Source organism: Anolis sagrei, chromosome 3 (genome assembly GCF_037176765.1).
Source record: "Anolis sagrei isolate rAnoSag1 chromosome 3, rAnoSag1.mat, whole genome shotgun sequence".
Taxonomy (NCBI): Eukaryota; Metazoa; Chordata; class Lepidosauria; order Squamata; family Dactyloidae; genus Anolis; species Anolis sagrei.
The window spans coordinates 61,516,063-61,540,012 of NC_090023.1; the positions used below are offsets into that span (position 1 = coordinate 61,516,063).

The window sequence follows — 23,950 nt, forward strand, 5'->3', positions numbered from 1 at the left end:
GGGTTAAACCATTATGCCAGCGGGACTTCTGACCAAAAGGTTGGAGGTTTGAATCTAGGAAGTGGGATGAGCTCCCATCTGTCAGCTTCAGTTTCTCATGCAGGGACATAGGGAAGCCTCCCACAGGATGGTAAAACATCTGGGCATCTCCTGGGCAATGTCCTTGCAGATGGACAATTCTCACACCATAAGTGACTTGCAGTTTCTCAAGTCACTCCTGATATGGAAAAAAAACCCCTGTACTTTTGTACCCAGACAACTGAAGAGGTGTAGCTGAAAGGGGAGTAGGCAAAACTATTGTTTATATAGTGCAGCAGGACACATGAAGAAGAAAGCCTTTCCCATACTTATCTAAACAATTTAAAGTGACAAAGCTGTCTTCCCCCACTGGTTCCACTGTATGAAGATTGTCTCTAGCAGTACTAGTTGCACCGCCTTTTTCTGGTCACAAAACACATAAAAATGAGACTGCTATGGTCACCTTAGTGGATGATCTCTGTCTTAACACTGTCAGAGGGAGTGTTGGCGATTCTACACCTCTCATCAGCTTTCGATACCATTGATTATCATATCCTTCTGGAACACCTAGGAATCAGAGTACTGTGTTCCTCTCAGCCCGGTTCCAGATGGTGCTGCTTAGGGATAGCTGCTCCTTGAAAAAGAAGCTGTTATATAGCATCCCACAAGGTTCCATTCTATCTCCAATGTTTTTTAATATTTACATGAAACCACTGGGAAAAATCATCTGGAGGTATGGGGAGAGGTGTTATCAGTATGCTGATGATAGCCAAATATATTTATCCATGTCTTCAAAAACAGCCTCACCTAAGGATAGCATGTCTCCTCTGAATGAATGCTTGGAGGAGGCAATACACTGGATGAGAAAAAACAAATGGAATCTGAATTAAGACAAAACAAAGGTGCTTATCATCAAGGGTCCAAAACAGATGTGCTTATCATCCCCTAATTTGGGGATGGAGGTATGTCAACCAGTCCTGGATAGTTACGCTCCCCCTGAAATACTGTGTTCGAGTTTGGGAGTGCTTCTGGATTTATCTCTCTAAACATTAGCGCAGATAGACACCAAGGTCAGGAGTGCTTACTACCAACTTTGGCTGATATGTCAGCTGCACCCCTTCATAGATCTGGAGGACCTAAAGATGGAAGTGCATGCGCTGGTAACCTCAAGGTTGGACCGCTACAATGCACTTTACATTCAGCTACCTTTGTACCAAGTTCAAAAATTCCACTTGGCTCAAAATACAGCAGCCAGATTGGTTACAGAAACATCCAGGGCTGAGCATGTTATACCTATCCAAAATCATTTCACTGGCTGCCAATGAAGTTTTTGAGCAAAGTACAGGTATTGGTTTTGATCTTTAAAGCCCTACATGTTTTGAGTCCAGGTTATCTACAATATTGGCTTCTCCCTTACATCCGCACCACACACTTAGGTCCTCTGGGGGACATTTACTCCATTCTGCCTGAAATAGACTGGCGACCATCACCCAGAGGACCTTTTCATTGGCTGCCCCAAGATTGTGGAATGACCTGTCAGAAGAGCTCCAACAGCTAAATGAGCTGTTGGAATTTAAAAACCATCCAAAGACTTATCTCTTCTAGCAGGCCTACCCATCCAGTTTTAAGCATGAATTTTAAACTTGTGCCCTGTGTTGAAATTCTGTTCTGTGTGTTTAATATGTATTTTATAGAAATATTTTTAAAGAAATACATTTAAATACACCTCAAGCCACGAGGAGAGGAGGGTAAGAAATAAAATTATTCTTATTCTTCTTCTTCTTATTATTAAAATATAACCATTATGCGATGAATATGGGAGGATGTGTTTGGAACAAAAGGGCTCATATACAGGTTGAGTATCCCTTAACTGAAGGTATTCTGCATTGGATGATAGATCAACCATGCTTGGGGGCCTAATTGGGACTCCCTCAACCCCCCCCCCCCCATTTAATTTTTCATGTTCCCTCAAAACCAAACAAAGGGGGAGAGGAGAGGTTTTTTCAATGTTTCAGCATTTCTGGAGTTTGTAACTAATTTAAGAAAAATACAGGAAACAATATGTATGTTTAGGAAGCCATTCTATCCAACCTATGACTCCAACCTGGAATTGCTTATATCCACACGAAAGCTGATTACACTTACTGTAGCATGTACACATTGAATAGTCCTTATCTAGAATTCTAAAATCAGAATGACTCCAAAATCTGAAATTGTCAATATGGTTGAGATAATAACTATTTTTCTTTCTCATGGGTTGTACTTTTTTTGCAATGTAAAGGCATTGTATAAAATTCCTTTCAGACTAAAAAGTATATATCAAACATACATGAATGTTGTGTTTAGACTTGGATCCCTTTTCCAAGATATCTTCTTATGCGGGTGTTGCAAAACCCAAACCATACCCAGAACTCCAAAACACTTCTGGCGTCAAACTTTTCAGGAAAGGGATACTGAAATTGTGCTAGAGACTTTCCCAACTAATGGATAGAACTAAAAAAATGGTTATCACTGTGATGTTTCAATTGGATATTTATGTTAGTCTCCTCCAAAGACTAAAGTTTCATAGGCACGGTCTACTTTTTTGTGAGTACCTGGCGACATAGCAACAAGCAATACAAGCTAGCCTAAATTTCATGATAATATTCTGTGTTTCATAAAGAAACCTGTGAAGAATCAAATTTACAAAAGTTAAACATGCACATGTGAAAGGACAACTGAATGAGGAAACCATGCTTCTAAGTAGTTCAGTGTTCCCAAAAAGAAGTTTGGTTGAGATCAAGATGGCCTTAATCATTAAACTTTTCTCAAGGAAGTTTTAGCTGGCTTCTTCTTTAAAAAAACTGTTTTCTTAATGAATTTACTCTTGGCTCTGCTGGAGTGATGCATTTCTTTGTTTTAGTACTTCTTGAATTATTATTATTATTATTAATAATAATAATTTTTTACCCACCTCTACCTGTAGCTGGAGGAAGGATACAACATCATAAAACAAGAGATAAAACGCTGTTAGAAGACATATAACAAGATATACCTAGGGTGCTTCGAGACAGTGTCAAAATGCAGTTGTTGTTGTTTTTTTTTTAAATTATCTCTGAGATGAGCTGGATCTTATATGTGATCATGTGCAAATTCTAATGTATACACAGATTTCTTATTCTCTCTCTTCACCGAATTATAAATTGAAACTCTGTTTAATATTACAAAATTAGATCAAACGAATAGTTGCAGAGAGTTCCCACTGCTTTCCAACTGTGCTTCGATTGAGACATCTGTGTGTCCATGGCTCCATTTTTTGATAGCCGGATCAGCTGTTTTGGGGTTTTAAAACATAAATGTGGCCTAGAGCAGTCCACACAGGTGGATTGGGAGGAAGTCACATGCTTTGCATGCCTGCAGGGATATCCATCCATCTGAAAGTACATATTTCTGGCTGGAATTGAGTTTTAAGTGCACCTTTTAAACACATGCTTTTCAACTGTTAACCCGATTCCATGCAGACTTTAGCTAAATATCATATAGCCCCCCCCCCCTAGGGTTTTAGGCATATATAGAAGGGCCCAAAATTCAAATACAAGTTAAAATCCACTGCTGAAATGCAGATTAAAACTGACTGGGAAGGCCTGCCAGAAGAGATGGTTCTTCAATTGTGTCTTAAATTCAGACAGTTGATCTCTTCCGGTAGGTCCTCTGGGTGATGGTCGCCAGTCGGGTTCTGGCAGGCTGGAGTAGATGCCACCCAGGAGACCTAAGTGTGCAAGGCAGATTGTATAGGAGAAAGTGATCCTGTAGGTAATCTGGCCCCATGAAGGGTGCCAAGGAAGTTAACTGTTGATTTATAGGTTTTCTTTCTTTCTTTCTTTTTAATGCCTTGCAGAATGTGCAGTACAGAAGTTCAAATAAAAATGCTCTGGAATTGCCATCTTGTTTCAACCTCTTCTAATAATGAGGTGGGTTGTTATTATTAGGACATAGTGCTTTAATTTATCTTAAGTCTGTGTTATTCGTTTTCTCAATTTTACCAAAAAAAGAAAATAGAGGAAGGGTGATTCTATTATTTAGCAATACTTTGCCTTATCATATATGATAAATATGAGATAGGACTGAATGCAGCTTATTTATTTATTTAAAATACTGTACCAAATCTGTAAGTTCAATATTTTTTTTGTCTGAAAGATACATTCTTTCAGACAATACATTCAATATTTTTTTGTCTGAAAGATAAAAACACTTGGAATAAAGGTCTCTTACCTCTGGAATTTTCTGCAACCACAATATTAAACTGCTGCTATACTACCAAGGGGTTAATTTCTTCGGAACAGGCAATCCCTGAGTTACAACATCTAACTTACATGTGACTCATACTTAAGAACAGGGGTGAAACAACAAAAAGTGAGAGGAAATCTCCTAGCAAGCAAATTCACTCCTGAAAAAGTTATGAGAAAAGGTGTCTTAACAGAAGCTTGATTGCCAATCCTTTTTTCCTTAATCCAATTCTCACAGTGACAAAAAGTTAGGTGAAATCTTCTGAACTGGGGCACAGACAGCAAAGAAAAGTTACAAGGATATTAGCCCTTCCCTATGCTGTCCAAAGTTAAAAGATACATTTTTGGCTGGAGTTACCCTTTAAAAAGGTACCTATTCCAACTTACATACAAATTCAACTTAAGAACAAATATACAGAAACCATCTCATTCATAACTTGGGGGCCGCCTGTAAATATACCATATTTACTTGAGTCTAATATACCCTCAAATCTAATGTGCACATCAATTTTCAAAACCCTAAAACCAAAAAAAATGTGGGTGAATGTAATGCACAGCAGCAAACAAATAGACTCTTCATAATTTTGTCAAAGAAGTGTGCATTACACGGGCTGCCTGCTTAGCATTTGTTCTTTAGAAACTCGAGTGTTAGAACAACAAAGTTTTCAGCAATGGAAATGAAAACTTTGGGGTGCACCTGTGTTTAATACTAGAGGAACCAAAGGGCATGCCATTTCGGGGTCTACTGTCGGCTGACCCCTCATTCTGTTTTCTGGGAAGTTACTCGAATGGGGAGGGGTGTTGCCATTTTAATTCAGCGAAGATTAGACCCATTGGCAACAATGGGAAACTTTAAAGACCCAATCTTCAGCCATTTAAAGACCTATCTGCATGAAACCTAACTTAGTTTTAGATCTCATTTAAACTGCAGGCCTGCCAAGTTTCAAAACAATTCACCAATCAACAAATTTTAAAGAATTATTTAAAGTTGCAATCATTATATTTTAAAAAATAAAACAACTGCAAAAGGGACTTCTTGGAATTGTAGTTGCCAGTTGTGTCCATTCTCAGCCAATCAAAGCATGGACACAACCAGGCTTTTAATTGGATGAGAAAGAGAGAGAAAGAAAAACTTCAACTCCTTTTTTTCCTGTCAGAAGCGACTTGAAAAACTGCAAGTTGCTTCTGGTGTGAGGTAATTGACCGTCTCCAGGGATGTTGCCCAGGGTATGCCCGGATGTTTTACCATCCTGTGGGAGGCCTCCCCGCATGGGAACCAGGAGCTGGCAGACAGGAGCTCGCCCTGTCTCGCGGATTCGAACCACCGACTTTCAGGTCAGCAGTTCAGCCAGCACAAGAGTTTAACCCATTGCACCACAACTCCCTTTCATGCATAGAGACTTTTCAATGCCTGTCCTATGCAAATGCTGCTGGGAAAGTGAGTTCCCAGCAGGGCACTCTCTGGATGGGGAGCCTAGGAAATTTTCTAAAAGGATGCTGCTTCTGCTGGAGAGAGAGAAAAGTTGCAGCAGCCCCTGCCTAAAGTATATTGCAGACTTAACTCCTTCCTCTCCAGAAACTGATAAAATCTGGCCCCTTAATCCTTTTTGCCAGGCATTGTGTCTCCCTCCTCCCTCTTCTGTTATCGGATATTATATAAAACGGACTACAGAATATTACAAATTATTTTCATTCAAACTCCTTGATTAGCCTTCCAGGATAAGAACTGTCCCTTCAGCAACTATATAAATCCAGGATTGTTCTTAGGGGTTTTGGTGTTACACCCAAGGGGAGATTGGGGGCTCGAGTCAGAGATGACAGACTGTCTCAACTGCTCCCGTATCAGATTACTCCCTCAAATAGTTTTGGCTATCTTCAAGAAGCAGAATAAATAGGTAACTAATTAATAAAAGTTGCCCTTAGTTTATTACTGTTGTTTGGTCTCTTTAGTTACCTTGTTTGACAGCAAATACAGTATTCGAGGTTATTGCTTTAAACGTTGTTATGACAATAATATAATAAACCGCTTCTACTATATCTCACTTTCACTGCTGAACTAAAACTACTTTTTTATGTTTAAGAACAATTTCTATTAAAGACTTATGGTTATCAGTTAAATTTCTTGGCAACTGCCTTAGAAAACCAAAGCATACACTACAACTAATATTTTTAGCAAAACCAAAAATGCTACAATAGTTTCCCCATGGCAACAGAATAGTACAAAAAAGTACCTTTTAATTATAATTGCAATCACATATAATTGTGTGTGTGTGTGTATTTCAATATGTCTCATTGTCCTATGTATTTTCACAATGTACAGTATTAATATCTATTAAACCTTAATCTGACATTTTTGTCCCTATGGCAAAGCACAACCAGGGAAACCCATTTTTACAACAGTTGGCCAACAGCAGAACTGTAAAGGGATTAATCACAATGGTTTAGCTTTCTGTCTCATGTTGAACCCACTAAGAAAATTACAGTAAGCTTCATGAGTAGTATGAAATACATAAAAATGTGGACTTCAGGATGCTTCTACACTGTAGGACTAATGCAGCTTGGCATTACTTTAACTGCCATGTCTCAATGGTATGGATTCATGGGAGTTGTAGTTTGGTGAGACATCAGCACAGACTGGACACTGTGCAAAATACTTCATCTCCCATGATTATGTAGCCTTGAGCTAGGGCAAGAAAAGAGGTGTCAATCAAACTGGTATCTCATCATTTAGCCATGGCAGTCAAAGTCATGTCAAGCTGCATTAATTCTACATTGTAGATGCAGTCTCAGGTACATTGCCTATTGTCTATTTATTTATTTATTTATTTATTATTTCAAACATTTATACCCCGTCCTTCTCTGACCCCAAGGGGGGACTCAAGGCGGCTTACAACAGCAACAATTCAATGCCGGCAACATACAAAACATTACAGTAAAAAACATCACACAGCAGATAAACATTAAGTTAAAACCCCATTTAAAACATTATTATTAACCATATAGCCATATCCGAGTTTGATTCAATGAGCAACGGCCCAGTCTAGTCAGCTGTTTTAAGTCCAAATGCTAATAATAATAAAACTATGCTCGATATTTTGTTAACCTGTGTTGATATTATGTATGCAATATAATCTTAGTGACAGAGAGATTTGAGTTAGCCAACAAGAACTATACAATGGCTTGCTGGGAAAGACATGATAGCTTATAGCCCTGGCAATGTAATGTCCTGAACAGAGCATATATTGGGATACAGCCAGCAAAAGCAGTCACAGCTGAAATGCCACTGCACTGCAGCAATCTCTTGACTGTCAAATCAACCCTTTGAGCACACATTAAAGTACTTAATGCACTGCATGAACTGAATGAAGCCACGTTAGGTCTATGAGTAATGCTGGAATCAGAAATAGAAAGAAGGCAGCCTTATATATACTCCTGGTTTCAGGCTTTGGAGTAGAATATGTTAGCCTATTTAAAAAACTGTCTACATTTATAGTTTGCCTTTAATGAGCACATTACATCAGAGTAAGAAGAACCATATTGAGTCATTTGAACTTAACAAATCAGGAATTACTCTGGTCCCTTCTACACTGCCATATAAAATCCAGATTATCTGCTTTGAACTAGGTTACATGTATAGATTCAGATAATCCAGTACGAAGCAGACAGAATCATAGAATCATAGAGTTGGAAGGGACCCCGTGGGCCATCCAGTCCTGCTTTGAATGCAGGAAAATCGCATTCAAAGCCCCCCCCCCCCCCAAGACAGGTAGCCATCCAGCCTCTGTTTAAAAGCCACCAAAGAAGGAGCCTTCACCACAATCTGGGGCACAGAGTTTCACTGCTGAACAGCTCTCACAGTCAGGAAGTTCTTTCTAATGTTCAGGTGGAATCTCCTTTCCTGTACTTTGTGGATGATCTGCTTTGATAATCTGGATTATATGGCAGTGTAGAAGGGGACTCAGTTACAAGATACAATGTCCTTTTAATGGGTGAAAGTTTAATAGTGTAAATTATAAATGAAGCAGAACCTTCTGAAATGGTAATCTACTTGCCTAAAATAAAATGAAAAATGCATTGCCACGGTCATATCAAGATCCATATAGTAGAACACTCTGTTTCCAACAGTGGCCAGCTAGATGGGGGTTCATAACCAGGACACAGAGGTATTAACTTTATTTAATTGTTTAATGTCACTAATTACTAATTTGGCCACACTATACTGTATTGCAATATAGAGGAACATGGTAGTAATATTGGCCTACATCATTGACCCATGAGTTTATGCCATCCTACAGGAAACTACTTAATCTAGTTATCATTTTTCTGGTAGAAGGACTATCACAAGCTGCATTAGGTCAAAACCTACCTATCTGGAGTCAGTTTCACTGGATGACTTCAAGCTCTCACAGTATGACAAACAATCCCTTCACCCTATTCATAATGTATAAATCTCATAAAAACCTAAGAGTAGCAAAAGAATGCTACTGGATAAAACCAAAAAGCCTACCTAGTCCATGATCTCTGAAACAAGACGTGATTGTGACAGCTCTCGCCTGATATAATTCCCCAGAGATTACAGCTTTCATGTTGCTGGCCATCACTATACCTATAGTATCACTTACATAATTTAACTATACATTGCATGAATATTTTTTTCTATTCTCAGTCTTTAAAGCACCTAGATGGAGTTGACGGCTTATGGCTGATTTATTTTAGCCTCTATTTTTACAGACTGAAAGTCCCAGTCACAAGTTTTATATTTCACGTTTATACTGGTCTAAATTTTCTCAAAAACCTTTGATAAGATACTTTCTCAAAAGCTTTTTTAAAAAAAAAAAACACAAATAAACAGTCCACAATCTACTAGGACTTACATGTACTTAGACCTACTTGGTTTAAGCATGCTTTAATATTATGTTAAAATGCAGCTACAAATTTGTAGGACTCACCCTAAGTAATGGTTGACTTTGTTGACAGCATCAAAGAATTATGAAAAGCTGAGAATATTATGTGAAATTTCCCTTTGAGGAAACCATGACATTGTTTTTAAAGCATAGTATTTTCTTCTATTATACACTTGATAACGGCAGCCTCAATAACGTTTTGAAATCATTACCATGATATTATCTTCCCAACCACACTGTAGAATTACAGCAGTTTGACACCACTTAAGATGTCATAACTCTATGCTATGGAATTCTGGAGTCTATAGTTTGATGTGCCACCAGAGCTCTCTAACAGCAAAGGGTAAATATCTCACAAAACTACAAATTCCAGAATTCAACGTCACTGAGCTGAAGTGGTATCTGTGGTGTCAAATTGCTATAATTTTACAGTGTGGATATAGCCTCTGAAAATATTAGTAAGACTGGGATTCTGCATTTCTGCATAATCCATCATTGGACCATAGAGGGAAATTTGATCTTTTGTTTTAATTTGTCTTACATTAGAAAAAAAACTAATCTTCTAAGAAGGATGTTCCTTTTATTGGTAAATTATATATTTAAAATTTGTCATTTGTTACAATCTTATAATTTGTCGATTTACTCCAAAATGTCATCTTAGTATCTTCTTCTAAAAGTAGTTATATTGATGCATTATTTGAAAACCATTATTCCGAAAAAAGTATCTTTTGTGGTAAAGACCCAGCCAGAGAATTCACTTAGATTTGACAAGTCTTTCATTTTTGAGAAATTCTATCCTCTGAAAATAAATTCTAACTCTTTAAATATAACTCTCTTGGATATCTGAATATTTTGGGCTTATTATTTACAAACATTTAATGAAACGCACTGAAAATTTTCAGAGGAAAATCAGTTTTAATGTGGACCGTGAAAAACTATGTCCTAATGAGTAACCAACATTCTGGTCAAGAAGCCCTTGTCATGGAAGCTTTTCACTTTGTTCTGTGTATTTGTGTTTCATTGTTATTTCACTGTAATAAAGGCACTGAAAGTTTGCCTATCTGTGTATGTTGTAATTCGCTCTGAGTCCCCTCGGAGAGATAGAAAATACAAATAATATGGAGAAACAGAATGTTTTCCATTTGGTGAGGGAGTTTACATGGCTGCATTTATGTGGCAAATCAATCACATGGAAAGTAAGATTTTGCTTAGAGGAGCAGTCTATGAGCAGTCCTCACATTAATCCTGTCTCCACAGGCTGAAGGAGCCCACAGAGCAAAGATGGAAGTGCCAGGAGAGTCAGGAGAAGCTTCCAGGCTTGTTAAGGAGCTAGTGACCATACCCCCATCTCCACAATGACAGCAAAATGTGAGGTTTTGGCCCCCTGTGTGTGCAGCAAATACTGTGTTTTATGGAATTTTACATTTGATTATGTGACTTTTTAGGTGAAAGTGTTATGTAAATTTATGCTATCATCATTCTATATGCTCATGTAGTGTGTTTTTTATGTGTGTGTGGCATAATAATAATAATAATAATTATTATTATTATTATTATTATACCAGAGGTTTTATCTCCAGTTCCCTGCAAATTTTATGCAGTATAAAAGGGTCCTAAGGCTTGGATAGGCACACTTAAAGGAACTAGTTAAGTGCAGAGATATATCATTAAAAATAATCAAAATAATCTAGGACAGGTCATAATATTTCTGACTTTTATGTATGGTTGTGAAAGCTGGACATCGAAGAAAAATAATAGGAAAAATATCAATCCATCTCAAGTATAGTGCTAGAGAAGAGTTCTACAGGTCCCATGGACAACTTTAAAGACAAATCACATCTGAATCCTGACAAGCATAGATTACTGATGCCCCTTATATACTGCCATATAAAATCCAGATTTTCTCATTTGAACTGGATTGTAGACTCATATACTCCAGTTCAAAGCAGATAACGTGGATTATCTTCTTTGATAATATGGATTATACGGAAGTATAGAAGGGACCTGAAGCTATTGTGCTTTGGATATATCAAGAGAGAACATAATTCTTTGGAAAATACAAAGTGGTAGCAAGAAAAGATCACACTACTAGAGGATTGATTCAATCAAGAAAGCCATAGACCTGAGTTTGCAAATCTTTGGTAGGACAAGTAATGATCAGTTCATGGAATTTTTCATTCATTGGATCACTCTATGTTGAAGCTGACGTGAAGGCAAGTAACAACAAAACCACATTTCCGAACTACAGAAAATGTTTATTAACCAGGCCATTGGCTCTACTTAATTTAACTTCATTACATCTAATAATGTACATATCCAGATAAATGATTTACTATAACAGACAATCAGTTAGTTATTTTTCATTACATTCTTAACTTTGACTGTATTTGATGTATATTTGGATTTCAAGATAACTATTAAAAATATATTGTGTTCGTTATCACTGCTTTTTACGCATGGCCTGGTAAAGTAAAACCCTATAGGGCTTACTTGTCACTCCTTTTCCACGGGAATATCACATTTACGCTGCACCACTCTGGTGAAAAGCTTGAAAAACTTATTTTGAGGGGCTAAAACTCCCAGATGGAAATACAGGCTGGGGCATCTGAGGAGTTGTAGTCCCCAAAGCTATTCCAGCTCTGCTGTCATGTGGGATCTAGCATTCACACATCCAATTACAATTCAGCTCATGGAGGCAATTCTGTGTATAGCCGTGTTTTATTTTAAAATATTTATGTAAGGCATCCTGCTATCTGTTCAACATATACAGCAGTAGTTGTGCCATGACCAAAACAATTATTTCATAGTAATCCAGTATGTGGATTCTCCACCTCAAACAGACAAGCCACATCACACTGCTCTAACACAGTGGTTGTGGGGCTCCACAAAACACACTTAGGGGCTCCAATGTTACCTTATTCTCCTCCCTCCTCCACCTCCCCCAAGCTTTCCTTCCTCTTTCCTGCTCCTCCCCCCAAATACCTCATTGCCAAAAGTTTGACCTCTTTGCTTTCCTTTCTTCCAAAACCCTATTTCCCTCCTTTAATTGTGCTTTTCCTGCATGGCAGAAGGGGGTTAGATTGGATGGTCCTATTATTATTATTATTATTATTATTATTATTATTATTATTATTACAAAGGCTAGATGGGGGTGCTTTGATTGTGCTTTGATGGGGTTGGCCTGGATAGTCCCAGGGGTCTTCCACTGAAATACTGTTATGAGATGCAAAACCCTTCTATACATGTCAAGGTCATCATGCCAGCTCCTGTAGCATGACTTGTATTGTTCTTCCCATAGACTATAACCCAAGAGAACTATATTCCAGTCATCTTCACAGCAACTACTAGAATGTCAATATTAATTGGAAGTCACTATTGTACATACTCATGGATAATTCTATAAATTTTAGTCAAAAAATTAAGTCCCAAAACCTGGGTAGATTTATCCAAGAATCAATGTAAGTACGTACCTTTGAAAAAGGGAGTATCCCTTTTGTTACAAATTTACATGGAACTTGTTTATGTTCTCAGAAATCATCCAAAAATATTGAACAATTTAATCTGTATGTTTGAAAGTTTTCCCTGTATGTTATTCTCATGAAGATTGCAGTGTTAACTAGATACAGTAATGATTATTTGATTTGACTTTTGTATATATCTAACATATATAAGGGAATCATTGTCTCCTGTCGTATATACATATTTCATGATACACACTTCCTGGCATTTCAATTAGCACCATGTCTTTTTTTTTTTTTTTTTTGTATTTTCACATATCTTAACAACCAGCATGTTGCACAACCCAGGCAGAACACAGGTTGAGCTAAAGATAGTATAGGACAGCTTTAGTCAGATATGAGGAGCTGCCAGATTTCATAATGCCAAAAAACAGAAGAGCAAATAATCAATTTATCTGAGAAGTCATACTAGTTTTGAGCAGAATTCTGTAAAGTATTAATACTTACACAAAGACAGAGTTTTGCATATAGAGGTGACGGATACTACTGTGAAGCACAGGAAAGCTGAAGACAGGATACAGGGGAAGACTATGGATAGTTTTTTGCTTTTAAGTATAATCACTTATGTAGTGATTATACTTACAGGGCAGAAACAAGTGGTAACAACAGTATAAAATATAGGAGACCCAAAGCAATTCTGTTGAAATACGTAGATAAGAAAGTGAAGTGTTCTGCGAGAACTGTTCACAATTCCATTTGGCGATTTGGGAAAACTCAGCAATTTGACAGCCAGGCTGCTGAAAATGGCAGGACTCAGCTGAAGCCTCAACCAGAATGGATCACCAGCAGCCAGATCTTTTGGCTAATGGGGGAGATGGGGCTGAGCAGCACCCTACCTGAGGCAGAGGCCACAGAGTATGGGTGGACTCACAAATCAGACAAGTGTGGGTGCTTGGCAGCAGACGCTTCTCTGCTTTCTTCCCTGGTAGCCTCCTTCATCCTTTCTTGAAATCCCACCACCCAGCAGAGTGCCTGCTAGAGGCAAATAAGTCCAGGGGAAAAAAAAGAGAGAGAGAGAGAGAGAGAGCAAGATGGGAAAGGCTTCTCTGGGCCTCTCCTCCAGAGATGGATCCACCAAGAACTTGTTTTCCCAGCAGCATTTTGCAGAGTGTGGGCACTGAAGGGGAGTTGAAGTTTTTGTCTCTCTCCATTTCTCACATTTCTTTCTCAGCCAATCAGAGGCCTGGTTGACTGTGTCCATTCTCCTCCCCTAATGGGGTGCGCACTGGTTGGGACTTCAATTCCCAGAATTCCCTCTTGCTGTATTTTTTTAAATGGTTATGGTAAAAACCTTAAGTTTCCCAAAACTCAGTGGGGATTGGTGAAACATTCTGAAACTTGGCAGGCTTGCAGTCATAAATGTGGCCTACAATGAAGGCAAGTTTAATCAAGATAGACTTAAAACCGATGGAGAAATGAGCCTCTAAACTAAGTTTCCCTATTGGCACCAATGGACCAAATCTTACTGGATCGAAAACAGCACTTTTCTCCCGATTTCAGGAATTTCCTGGAAAACAAAATGGGGGGGGGGGGGGTAGCCAAAAACTGAAATGAAAATTATATGATTTTTGAGCATTGTGCACAACCCAATAATGTTATAAATGAAACCCAATAATGTTATAAATGAAACTTAACAATAACATAGTTCTACAACTTTTTAAAAGAACAAACGGTCCCAAATACTGTAATTAAATAATTTTTTAAATTTAGGGGATTATGAAACATTTGACATTTAAAATAGTTTTGTCATTTGATATTTTTGTTTATAATATTTTAACGAGGAAGTCATAGATCTGTCAGATTAAAGATGGATTTCTCAATTTTTTTCAGCCACAGAGCCCTTTTTGAAGCAAAAGTTTCTCACAGAGCCCCAAGAAATGTTTTTATATATATATATATATATAGAGAGAGAGAGAGAGAGAGAATGTTTGTGTATGTGTGTGTGTGTGTGTATCAGGCATGAGCTGGGCCAGTGGTAAATGGTTGGAGAGTGTTTGTGTGAGCTAATTCACACAGTGCAAAAAAGGAAAAAAAGAACAATACAATATTTAAAATGCAGAATGATTTTAACCAGCATAAACTTAACAGTATTTCAGTGGAAGACCTCTAGGGCTATCTAGTCCAATCCCTTTCTGCCATGCAGGAAAAACACTATCAAAGCACCTCCAACAGATGACCATCAACCTTTTATAATAATTATAATAAAGAACCCAGATGACATCCAGTCCATCCCCTTCTTGTCATGCAATCAAAACACAATCAAAGCACTCCCTGAGTGGTGAGAAGGAAATAGGATTTTGGAAACAAAGAAATTGGGGGGGGGGGGCAGCAAGGAAAAGAGTTTGGGCAGTGAGGGAGGCAGGGGAGAAAGGGCTAGTGTCCCAGGCGTATGCTGCTGCTGTTGTTTCCAACAGTTCAAAACTTTAATTTCCCTGCATTTCTCAGGAGGAGGAAAGATGAAGTGACGGGAAGCAGAATGGCGCCATAAAGCCCCTGATTAGCACCCACAGAGCCCCAAGGTCTCCATGGAGCACAGTTTGAGAACCCCTGGATTTGAGAATAAAAGGCAAAATGTTGATTTATTTATGAAGTATATAAAATGAAACATACATGTATGCGGCATTTGTCAATATATATATATATATATATATATATATATATATATATATAATTTAGGTTGAAGTACAGAATTACAGTATCCCGATGAAGGGATGTAGTAGAACTATTACTCTGCTTTCCTGTGACCTCATCTGGGTTCCACAGCTAAAGTAGTATATAGAAAAGCTGAAACACATCAAGAATAGGGCTAACAAGATGATAAAGGATCAACAAATCAGTTGGGAAGTTATGTACATTTCAAAATGAAGCTTAATACGACATGTGCTAATCATCTGAATATCTGAAGAACTGTTACATGGAAGGTGGAGCAAGCTTGTTTTCTATTGCCCCAGAAAGTCAGATCTGAACCACTGAGTACCAATCAGAAGAATGAATAACTGGATCAAACTTTAGGAAGAGCTGCTTAACATTGTTACATTACTTTCAGGAGGTGGTGGGCTCTTCTTCACTGGAAGCTCTGAAAGAGAAGTCTATGTCAGGGAAGCTTTAGGTCATTCCCGATTGGCAGGAGGTTGGACTAGATAACTCTTCTTATCCATTCAAACTCTGCATTGCTCCTCCCCAAAAGGGAATGAAGGAAAGAAAATATATGAATGTAAACATGGAAATAATTTAAGTTCAATCAAGCTTAGTACTCAACATAGTCAGTAAAGCTAGCTTCAAACAATACTGCCCCAGAGGGCAGTGTAGGTGCTAGCCCCTAAAGGCAATTTGAGGATGAAGTCAGGGCATAGGGTGATAAATATCCCATTGAATTTTGTTAACAGACAAATTCTCAAGTTGGGGACAAAATATGTGACTCTACCTCGTTGGAAATTGAATCATCAATAATACCTGCTAGTCCCCAAGGACATGTCCCCAGCAGAACACTATTCATTTATCACATCATATCTCTGTGATGTTCCTCAGAAAGCTCAAATTAGTACAATCTTTGACCACACTGTGTTGCCTAATCTCAAATCAAAATCCAATTATCCAAATCCAAAGAGATACAACCATCCAACAAATGAAATAAAGATCAATTATCTGAATTCAAGAGTAACAGTGCCAATTAAAAAGTGCTCCAATTAGCCAGACTAACAAGCCAACAAAATACAGCCTAAAGTAGGTGAAAAAGAACACAGATCTAAGCCAATTATGGTAGCCTCCCCAAAAGTGCAACTAAGCACCTAATATGCTTTCTGGATGAATGGGTGGTAAAACTTGTAATGGGTGACACAGCAGATACCATATGAAACAAAACAAAACATATATGTAGTGAAGTACACAGAGGGAGATAAAGACTGCCACTGATAGGATCATCCCACAAATACTAGTCGCTAATTAGCTGATTTCCGCTGGACAAGAAAAGCAAGTAATTGTCTGCAAACATCATACATAGGAAAAGATAAAGAAAAAAACAAACGTTTTCCATACATTTGTGGAGGAGAAAACCACCAAGGAAAAAACAAGATTCAAGTAGTATCTAATGAAGCGATACCTGGATGGCAATCTAAAATCTTGTCATACAAAGTTGCTTTCACTATACCGGTATATTACATTGCATATTAGATTACAGTTACGTTTGTTTTTCATGTCCAATAAGGAGTTGAACATGTGAAGTGTGGTGATGATTATTATGTAGCTGAAATCAGTAGTCCAGCACAGAGCAAGCAAAACCACAGATGTAGCCAGCAAGTTCAAATGCACCAGAATTCAAATTCATGAATGAGGTTTATTATTATTATTATTATTATTATTATTATTATTATTAATTTCAATTATATACCACTTTTGTCACCCCCCAGGGGGAATAAAATCTGTTCACAGCATAATCAACGGCAAAACCCAATGCCTTACATATATGAAACATCACATATCAAATCAATAACGTATAACAATAAATTAAAATCATTAAAACTATAAAACAGCAATTGCAAACACAGCATAAAACATCAATCCTGAGATTATCTTTAACTACTTCCAAATATATAACAGAATAAGGTGTTCACAACCTTAATCTGATGCACTGTGCCAAAGTGTTCTCTTACTATGATTATTATTATTTCTTATTTTACAAACTCTCTGAAAGTAAAAAAAAAGTAGCTTGGGATAAAAGTTCAGCCTAGAACGTGCTACTGTCATTTTCTTACATAACCTATATATTCAATGTATAAGGACAATATCACATTAGCCCTCTAAAAGTAGAAGGGACTGCTTTCCTATCGTGTGGTTGCCTCCTGTACAATTCTGGTAAATGTTGTTTATTTATTTCATATATTTATATCCCGCACTTCTCCCAACAAGGGGGACTCAGCACAGCCTCACATGAGCATCAGAGGATGCTAACAGCATAAATACAATAAAAATTACAATTTACAATAAAATCATTTTAAAACATTATACTACATCATCTGTAAAATTTAACAATAAATTATTAGATTAACGTGCCAAAAAAATCATCATAAAAAAATCAAAATGAAAAACTGGGTCACCCCTTCTCTTAGTAAAATAACAAAAGGCAAGAGCTGTTCCTGGAAAAGATAAAACTGACTCTCTCTATTCTCTGCTGTGTTGCTGTTTCTAACCTTTGTGAATGCCCGAAAAGAGGTAACAGTGACCAGGAACAGCTGGTACTTTCCCCTATTTATAAAATGGTCCTCAATTTTACCAAGGCACATATCAAAATCCACAGTTTTGGCCTCCAAACCTGCCCTCTGCTTATACATGAAGTTGATTTAAACATGAGTATATGCAGTACTTAAGATAAGACTTACTCGATTTCAGGCATCATGTGTGGGCTGGCAAATGGATCTGGCAGAGCTGGTCCATAAGGTAGTGAAACATCTCTTTCGTACAATGTTCTGTAAAGAGTAGAAGTATACATATGATAAGGAAGGCTGCCATAGTCCAATTTTCCTTCTCTCACAACTAGCCTAGCACAGCAACATTATATTTTCAGTCCAAAAAAGATGCTTAAGAGTACAACAACTCTAGGTATCTGGGACAGAAGGAAAACTGAGCAAATGATGTTAACCTACTGAGAATGAGGATACATGAACAAAAATCCAGATTTCATTTTGTTTTTGCGGCAGAGTGCATGTGTGCTAATAAGAAAAGAAAAGAAAACTAACCAACCAAAGTATAAATTGCAGTTAGGAGAAATAGAACCCAAAATATCCCAAAAATTGTAATAATTACTTCTGTACTGGGAACAACTATTCAAACCTACCAACTACTAAATACGTAATTCTTTCAGCTATAGACTTCATAAGACAAAGAGTTTATAACACACAGAAAAGTTTTGGACACTATAGTATCAGCTACACTTGAATGATCCATAGAGCAAGCAGGGGGCATAATCACTACCAACACAGGACAAACAACTACTCCTCTATAAAAATCTGCATGTTTTGGGCAGTTTATCTTTTTGGACTATATTTCCCAGAACCCAGCCAACATGACAACTGCTCATGGTAATTGAGGGAATTGGTTAAGTTTTATGCCGCACCAAAATATGCACATTAATGTAAAACAACTTTGGCCCATGTTCCTTCCAAATACATTTAGTTGTTCTTACTGTGTTTGAGAACCTATGAACACTAAGCCAACACCAACTCCCATATGTGTTTTGAATACTACATGTAATTTCCAAAACAATGCAGCAAAAACAATATTCAAAACTATTCTAAATTATTTAAGTTTGTTTTAAAAGCTACTGTTATTATTATTGTTATGTTTTTATACCCTGCTTTTTCCCTAAACAAGGAGACATAATGGCTAGGAGACTCAGAGCAGCTATTGAAATTCCATGGAAACCGTGAAACCCAATTAAAATAAGACAGTGCAGAGAATCTATTGCCCATGTTATAATAATTCTGGCCAGAATAATTCTGATTTCACTAGGACCAACGAAACATTCAGGGAACACTTTCATAAACCCATTGATATAACGAGTAAGAATTAATAAAATATGAAAAAAATGGGTACCTATCTAAAGTCTATAGACTGCCAACATATCACAATTCAGGAAGCTCTGTATACCAATTACATTGGTTTGTGCCCAGTGAAAAAGATTTCAGGTTTAATCTAGGCAAGTAGAACATATAAGCTAATGGCCCAATTGTTTGCAAGTGTAAATATCAGGATTCTTTTGTTACCTTGTAATAACCAGAATTGGAATCTAGTCCCTTTGAGAAGAATGGATGTAACACACAAACAAAAACTCATAAAACTTCTTCTAAGCTAGAAAATATGTTTTCCTGCTTATTAAGTCCTGTCAATGCTGGCTCTTAGACTTAGAAATGGAGAAAAGCACCAACCTCCAGTTGGACACGAATGGACTTAATGTCAGGGGGAAGCCTTTAACTTTATTTTACCCTTATAGAATAGATGAATCTTGGTAATTTTAAATTTACCCAAGCCACTGTAAATTCCAATGTAGAAACAATATTTTGGTCAGATAATATTCACTCAAGATATATTTAAGCCTAAGTATTTCTTTACTACAAATGCCAAGCATTGACGTGAATCCAAACAGAGGTTTTTCACTCCAAAATTATAGCCACTGGCCAAATACTGTATCAATTTGCAGAAATTTTATGATAAACTTGTGTATTATTATTGTATTTGTTTTATTTGGTTTTACAACAAACCACCTCGAAATCACATTTTTAGACAAAGGTGAAATATCAATCCAATAAATAAATAAAGACATTCCATAATACACATACAAAACAGGGATCCCCCAAAAATTAATGAAAAAAGTTTAAATGGAATCAGTAGAGGTGTTTGAATTAATTTAAAATTGGATACATGTGCCCTAAACAAGGTTATTTTCACCACTCATAATCACACTTTAACTAACAATATCATGCCAAAATAGAGAAAATGCATTCAGCCGTGTACTAAAAAGGCACACTGGAACAAAACTTAAGAGATGACTCTAGGTAGGTGATGCCACCTTAAACTGAATACTGATTATTTTTTGCAATTTCAGATAATTAATGCTTTAGATGAAAGCTGCCTCTCCAATCCGAGTTTACTTAAATTGCCACTGCTTCCAAGCACAGTTCAATGGAAAACTTGGAATTTTGCCACTCTGTGCTATAAAGGTATTCTGGTATTCTGACTTGACAATATTTCCTGACAAGACACACATACCAAACCTGCCAATTTCCAGATTGAATGCTGGTAAAAGTGATAACTGAATGAGCAAAGCGGTGCTAATACATAGGGTTCATTTATTTGTCAAATTTACCACGTTCAAGGTGATTAATTTATTTTATTTATTTATTATTTAAACTTATATGCCGCCACACCCCTGGGGCTCGGAGCGGCTTACAAGAATAGCTAAAATCTAACAAAGTTTAAAAGCAATTTAAAACAATTTAAAAACAACAGAATCAAACATTAAAAGCCTGTCGGAACAGGTATGTCTTACATGCCTGAATAGATTTTTTTTAATGTTGTTTAAATCAAAAGGAATAGATCTGGTTTAAACAAAAGAAAAGTGCATAAAGAAACTTTAAATGCAACAATGCATCATATTTAGTTGCTTTTAATTTTTTAAGACAGGGGAAACCATTATTTATTGTACCCAATTCCAGAAATAGGTCCATTAATTTGGAAGCTAATTGTTCATTAATAGTAGGCCCCTTTAACAAATACTTCAAATGTTTGAGTATCCATATCTTGAAACATGCATGAGTTAATGCGCAAGTGGCAACACTCTGAATTCTCAAAAATAGACTAACTGCTGGCAAAATTAATTCCAAACTCATTTGAACTGAGTAGCCAAACAAATATACACTAGTTTTGGTGGGCAAACATCAGCATCATTCTTGGATTTGACAATGTTGCCACTCCTGCTGTGGAATAACTTAACATTTTTAGATGTTTTCAAACACAGCTCCACATGTCAGATTTGGCAGTAAGTAAGTCTGAGAGCTGCAGCTGGCATACCAGCTGTATCACACAAAAGGTAATAATCATTACAGAGGTCACTTGAACCTCCACAAAAAAGTCTGGGTCAATTAACATCTTGACAGCGTGAGATTACTCCTTTGGGAAAGCATAAACCCATCTAATTTTTTGATTGATGAAAACACTGTGAGGTACATTGACACTATTTTTTTATTGAACAAGGGGTAAAAAAAATGAATATGAGATTATTATTTTTTGTAGCAAACTGAGGGCAAACACCAACTTCTCCTTCTAGGGATGTAATTCTTCACTAAACAAATTCTTAGAGCAATGTATAATTATTGTAATTTTCTTTTCCCAGCAGCAAAGTCTTGTGGAGTTTTTGAAACCTGTTCACAATTTGGGAATTAGTCTATGAAAAACTTGCATATCCACCTATTCACATGGATTGAGGTGCAGAATAACATCATATTCTAATACAACATATACATTCTCTTAAAAACACGTAACATATAGCCTAGTTAAAACATCAGCTTTTTAACAAAAAATCACAAGATATTAAAACAACAAGTACACAATTCATAATTTAAAAAATCAGCTATATAGGCCTGCTGGAAGAGATTGACCTTAATGCTACGTTGAATTTAAACAGAATACTCATTTGCAAAATCTCTTCTAGTTAGTCATCCCACAACCTAGAGGTAGCAGAAGAAAAAGTCCAATAATTATTATTATTAATAATAATAATAATAATAATAATAATAATAATAATAATAATAATAATGTATTTATTACTTGCCTCGCCTGGTAGCTCCAGGCAGGGTACAACAAATTAAAAAAACAAAACAGAAAAATAAAATAAATTACATAGATAAACACACACATGAAAACTCACACCAAACACAGATAAAGAATTGACACATAGTGGAAATAGAATAAATCAAAACATAAAGTTAACTGGGTAAGCCTGCCAGAAGAGATGGGTCTTCAACTGCATTTCTAATTTTGAAACCTCATTTAGTTGTCGAATCTCTTCCAGCAGTTCATTCCACAGTAATGGGACAGCCGATAAAACGGTCCTCTGGGTGACAGTCACCAGTTGGGTTCTGGCTGGTTGGAGTAATTGCCTCCAAAAGGACCTCAGTGTCCTAAAGGGCAGATTGTGCAGGAGAAGGTAATCCTGTAAATAACCTGGACCCAACTGCTAGGCAAGAGGCATCAAACCAGATCTAATTTACTAGAGTAAACAACCCCCTTAGTGCACAGGGACCGAAAGCATGTGCAAATTTTACACAGACTGAAAACACAATTACAAAAATTTTGGAATAAGAAACAAAATCTTCAGTGTAAGAAATAATATCTCCTTTTTTTCTACACCAGAAATTTCAGTCAGAATAAGTCCCAAACTGTAAAGATCAAGATTCTTTTTCATCACAGTTTCTCAACACTATAAAACCCTAACTTTTGATGTTTTATTTATATTTTTCAATGTTCTTTCCTTCCCTAATGCCTTGCCTAGATTAAGTTCCAGTTTGTTGTTTCCTACATTCTATTCCTACATTCTATTGCTGATCAGAGAAACCAAATCTGTACTTGTCCTGTCTCAATTGAATTACTCAAATAATGGAAAAAGAAAACTATAAGAATCTTTTCTCACTCCACATGCCACATGTATTAATAGATAGTGTTTTAAATTTATTATATCCATGGATCAACTAGTTTATAACAATGTGACTTGACATGCCTAAAAAGTAATGAGAAAAAAAATCACATATCTGTGTCCCCTCTTCCCCCAAATTTACCCTTTATGAAAACCTCGTATTTTCCCAGGACTCCAAAATCCCTGGAAATATTATCTTCAATGAGTCATTAATCTGCGTTTTAATTATTCCACCATATCAAACTTTGAGGGAATCCATAAACATCTGAGCATGGTGTGAAAGGTAACTCACAAGGTTTTTCTTCAATGCCTGTGTTGAGAATTTTCCACTTCTGCTAAAAATATATACAATCAGCCCCTGGGTTACAAACAAGGTAGGTTCTATAGGTTTGTTCTTGATTTGGATGTAAGTTGGAACAGGTATATTTTTTAAGTGTAGCTCCAGCCCAAAATAGATTTGTTTAGCTTTGGATAGCATAGGGAAGGATTAACACCACTGTAATGTTTGTTTTGCTGTGTGTGCCCCTGTTCAGAAGATTTCACCTCAATTTCTGTCCCGATGACAATTGGACTTTTGGGTTGTTGTGGAAATGAGGATTGGTGATAAATCTTCAATTGATACACTATTGGTTGTAGGGAGAAAGAGGCTATTTTCTGCTGTGATTGACTTTTGGTGAGCCTCTGCTTTAGCAGTGGTAGTCTATTTTGCAGGACCATTAACTAATGTTTATTCATTTCAGCTGCCTTGCCTATGTGGACTATAAAACAAGAGTATTCTGTCATCACCCTTGTGGATAAGATCATTATATAGATTCCAGCCCATGTCCAACATTCAATTTTAGCATATCGCCAGATCATGTAATGGCTTCCCAGGTTATGATTCCTAGAAGAAACTTGATTTGTGTTCATGTCTGCTTTAGGGACAGCTGTTGTCACCTTGGTGCAACTAGTATGCCGATTAAATCCATCTTCAATTGTACCCTACTTTCAAAGAAGCTCTAGATCACTTGGTATCAACCTGTGGGTCCCCAGGTGTTTTGGCCTACAACTCCCAGATATCTC

The 23,950-nt window shown here is 36.9% G+C and overlaps 1 protein-coding gene across 1 annotated transcript in view; it reads right to left on the minus strand.

Annotated features, from left to right (window-relative positions):
• The window catches only part of NRIP1 (nuclear receptor interacting protein 1), a 100,316-nt gene that overhangs the window by 39,684 nt on the left and 36,682 nt on the right, over positions 1-23,950 (minus strand). Inside the window, exon 2 of the mRNA XM_060770502.2 lies at positions 18,081-18,167. The gene's annotated coding sequence lies outside the window, so the exon portion shown is untranslated. The remainder of the gene's footprint in view (positions 1-18,080; positions 18,168-23,950) is intronic.